This window comes from Megalobrama amblycephala, linkage group LG12 (genome assembly GCF_018812025.1).
Source record: "Megalobrama amblycephala isolate DHTTF-2021 linkage group LG12, ASM1881202v1, whole genome shotgun sequence".
NCBI classification, from domain to species: domain Eukaryota; kingdom Metazoa; phylum Chordata; class Actinopteri; order Cypriniformes; family Xenocyprididae; genus Megalobrama; species Megalobrama amblycephala.
Genome location: NC_063055.1, coordinates 3194787 through 3199534, shown reverse-complemented (window position 1 = coordinate 3199534; position 4748 = coordinate 3194787). Strand labels below are relative to the sequence as shown.

The 4748-nt window shown below is 41.1% G+C and overlaps 1 pseudogene; it reads right to left on the bottom strand.

Moving 5' to 3' along the window:
- Window positions 1-1354: 1354 nt before the first annotated feature.
- LOC125280750 lies at window positions 1355-4147 on the bottom strand (annotated as a pseudogene).
- Window positions 4148-4748: the final 601 nt, after the last annotated feature.

The window sequence follows — 4748 nt, the reverse complement described above, 5'->3', positions numbered from 1 at the left end:
TCTTTGCGTTTCAAACGATCTGTAAATCCAGCATCGAACTGGGCCTTGTTTATAAAACCATAAGCACCGATCCTGAGGGCTCGAGCAGCCACAGAAAACATGAGATATTCTCAATTCATTTTAACCAATAAAAAATGTATTGCAACTTTCAGAAACGACTTTATCCTTATTTTGAGTTTATTTATGGCAGTTTCAATGGTTATTTTAATGACAAATGTTGAGACCACATCAATGTAATGCATGAGCACAAATCTCTCAGTTCCACTGTTCACTTAACGCTGGGTTCTTTGGGAAGCAAGGTTAGCTTTCCCTCACAACCAAAAACACGCTTCTTTAGTGTAAGATTAAACTCGGATAAATTATAACTCAAGGTAATTAAATTACAGTGAATAAGAACCAAATTCATATGTAATTAATTCAGAATTAATATTTAACACTTTATCAACTATTCATCCACCGAAAAATTGAGGTTAGGGTATTTTACCAATTCTGGACAAAATATTATCCCGTGGCCAATGGTAATAATATAAAGTTATGATTACGGATATGAGCAAGGTAGAAAAAATCTAAAGTTTAAGGCAGTAATTTGTAAGCACAAAGCACAAGACACTGATATATTTGAAAAATCAAACAAGACTTTATTGAACTACTCTGTTACACACAAACTAATCTAATGAAAACACACACACACACACACGCACAAACACACCCACAGTTACAGGGAAATTGTGAGATTGTTATCGAAAGGTGAACAGAGTCTCAATTGTCTAGCTTTAAACAACCTTTCTTTGTTTAAAGATTTTGTAATTCTAAAGTATTATAACTTTATTATAAAAAAATATAATTGAGTGTAATTTAAGTGTTGGTATGTAAATAAGTTAATTTTAACCTTCAGTATTATAGTAATATAGTACCAAGTGACTCCCTCGTATAGTTTACAGCATTATTTGAGATATTTTTTTTCCTCAAGACAATTTTCCATTTACTGTATCTGATATACATCCAAAATAATCGATATTGAATCAAAATCGAATCGTAAGCTTGTGAATAGAAATAGAATCGAATTGTGAAAATTGTGTCAATACCCAGCCCTACTGAATACTGTTAGACTTAGCTGAAAAATATAAAGCACTATTTATTTAATTTGTATCTTTGTTCTATATTTATCTATGCTTATAATTTGTTCATTATTTTCTATGTGCATTCACTCACGTACAAAAAAACCCCAATCCTCCTAGAATTATTACTTCTTTCCAAATAGAGCTATTTAAGTCAACTGGTGATTTTTTTTCATACCACTATATATATATATATATATATATATATATATATATATATATATATATATATATATATGCAAGAAACATCTCATGGATGCACTGGGATGCATCCTCAGTGAAGTATTCTGGGATCATTGGTTGTTTCGGGTCTCGCAACATCATACACCCTCGCCCAGGTGACCCAGCCAGGGTTGATCAAGCCCCAACTTGCGTCCCAGTAGCAGCCCACGGATCAGCCCTCTTTATCCACAGCCACCTTGTGGCCTTCTCTGCGGCTTCACTTGCGGATTGAATGGCACTCTTCTTGGCCGCCCCCGTAACGCCCAAACGACTGAGGACTTTGCAAAAAGACCGTCTTGCAAAGCCTCTACCGCTGATTTCTATGGGCTCATAGAAGGTTCTCCAGCCTCTCTCCCTGCACTTCTCTACCAGTTCCTGATACTTAGCACGTTTCCTCTCATTAGCTTCCTCAATACGTTCTTCCCAGGTGACCGTGAGTTCCAGCATGATCAGCTGTTTTGAAACCTCAGAGGTAACTATAATGTCTGGGCAGAGACTTGTTGTTGCAATGTGCTGAGGGAACCTCAACTGTTTTCCCAGGTCGACCTGCAGCTGCCAGTCAGAAGCATTGTGGAGGAGGCCTGTTGTTAATTGTGGGCGGGGTTTCACTCCAGCTTTAATGAAGGGGACTAGGGCTGGGCGATAGGAGGATGGAGGATGGAATGCTGGTAGATCCAGGCTTTAAATCTACCAGGCAGCCCAGACTTGTCAACTTTAGTGAGCCAAGCTCCAAGTTCTTTGTTGGACTTCTGGATGGCAGCAGAGTCTTTCAGGCTGGAGTCAAAGAGCTTCCCTAAACTCTTGACAGGTTGCTCCGTGATGGTTGGGATGTCAGTTCCTGAGATAGAAAAACGGAACTTGTCAACCACTTTCCCCTTCTTCAGCACCATGGACCTTGACTTGGAGAGCTTAAAACTCATGCCCAGGTGATGAGTCTCTCAAGTCCTTGTAGGATCCACCTGCTCCCTGGGACCGATGTTGTTGTGATGGTAAGATCATCCATATAGGCTCTTATGGGGGCTGTCGTATGCCTGACTTGGTTAAGGGCCCTCTACATTCCACCTCGGCTGACTTAACCACCATGTTCATGGCAAGACCGAAAAGAATAACAGAGATGGTACAGCCTGCTATTATTCCTTTCTCAATGCGATGCCAATCTGATGTTTCTGACCCCGAAGTGACCCGCATCCTGAAATTATTGTAGTTATCCAGGATCAGGTCCTTAATCTTACTGGGAACATAATGGAGGTGTAGAGCAAGCTCAACCAGCTTGTGCAGTATGGACCCATAGGCATTGGCCAGGTCCAACCACAAGACAACTAGGTCGCCTCTGTTCTCATGGGCCTCTCTGATGAGTTGTGTAACTACAAGCAGCCAGGAGCTACTTGTGAACTACAGGCAGAGTTGTGTTCCAAGCAGCCAGGAGCTCCAGGAATCCCCCCTTCTGCACTGAGGGGTCGATGTAGTTGTTCTTGAGGAGAAACTCTGTCAGTCTTCGTGAGACGATGCTAAAAAACACCTTCCCTTCAACACTCAGTAGTGAGATGGTTCTAAACTGGTTGATGTTTTTTGAGTTCTCCTCTTTGGGAATCCACACTCCCTCAGCACACCTCCACTGGTCACAACTCTTCCTCTTTTCCAGATCACCTTCAAGATCTTCCACAGGTGCTGGAGAAGCTCTGGGCAGCGCTTATAAACCAAATAAGCGCTGCCCAGGAGTAGATGCTGAGCGAGTAGATGCGGAGCCCTGGAGTAGATGCTGAGCGAGCTGCCTTAATGATCTCCTCAACCTCCTTCAGACTAAGCCCCCCCAATTTGAACTTGTTGTAGGGGGAGGCGGGGCTGATGAGAGCTTTGTTGGGCTCCAGTTCTTGCTCTCTCTGGGAATCGCTCACTGTGTCCTGGAGGAAGCTATTCACTTCCTCTATTGAGCACTCAAGCTGACCACTGCGCTTGTCCCTGAGCAGTTGTTTTGTGAAGCCGAAGGGATTGTCGATGAAGGCCACTCGCTTCCTGGCTCTCTCTCTCCCCTGTCTCCGGTGCCACTCTGCTCTGCGTAGGATCATCAGCTTCTTCCGCAGGATGTTTCGCAACTCTGCTAATGCTTGCTTCTCGTCATCAGTAGCTATCTTGTACCGTTTCTTGAGGGTGCGAAGCTCCTGACGCAGGTGATGTATCTTGGTAGCCCTGCGGTTCATGATGTAGGAGGTAGGCTTGGTTTTTCCTTTCTCTACCCAGCCAAATCTATATATATTGCAGAAAAAAATATCACAATGTCATTTTTTCCAATATTGTGCAGCCCTAAACCAAATATTATTAAACTATTTCAATTATAAATTATGTGCCAACTAGTTTTGATTCGGTATTAACTTTGATGTGCGATGTATTGCAATATAATATTGTTTCACTATCATAATGCTCTCCCCCATACTTTGCTATTGTAACTGCACTTATTTCTGTCGTTAGTATAAGTGGCAGTGGGTGGTAATAGCAAGATGGTAGAAAACTTTAAGTTTCTTGTCTGATAACGTTTCTTTAGTCATTTGGCCATCCTGCAGCCTGAACCACTGTAGGAAAATCACCCTAACTAAACAGTAATTGAACAGCTCACTTTTCAAATGCAAAAAGAAAAATAGATTATAAGCAGTATTTCTAGAGGGGGTGATATATTGAACATTACTGGTGGTTATAATAGCGATTAGATGGATTAAATATATAAATGTCTTTGAATGTTACAAGATCAGGGGCCGTATTCACAAAACATCTTAAGGCTAAAAGTAGCTCCTAACTTGCCGATTTAGGAGAAACTCTTAAAAATAATGGGCGTGTCAGTCCTAATTTTAGGAGTCCTAAATTTTTGCTCTAAGAGTATTTCACAAAGCATTTTAGCGCTAAAACTAGCTCCTAAATCTGTGAGACATTAGGAGTAGTCAAGAGGACTCCTAAGTCACTAAGACTAAATCACAAACAGTCCTAATCCACCCAAAGACACTGTACACCACTGTACACCAGACAATAGCGATAGAGCCTTTGGTGCTGAACCTTTTCTTCATAAATTTTGATTTATAGATTTGAATCTACAATGAGATGCCAAAAATAAATCTTTAACGAATAAATAAATATTGTCTGATTACCTGTGGCAGTGGTTTTCATGAGTTCACATTTACAAATGATTGATTAGAGTAAAAAAAAAAAAAAAAAAAAAAGCGTATTTGGTGTACTGTCCAAGGGGATCGAGGGCTCCGAGCTTGAAATTTAGCCCAAACCCAAAGTTCTCCCCATATCCCCAGCCGAGAGTGAGGAACGGGTGGCGGAGGGATGCAAAAAACTGTTGAAGTAACTATAGGCGAGTCAGCTCTCATCTGTGTATATGTTCCTCCTCTCGAGCTGATTTGATTCAAGCTGTTT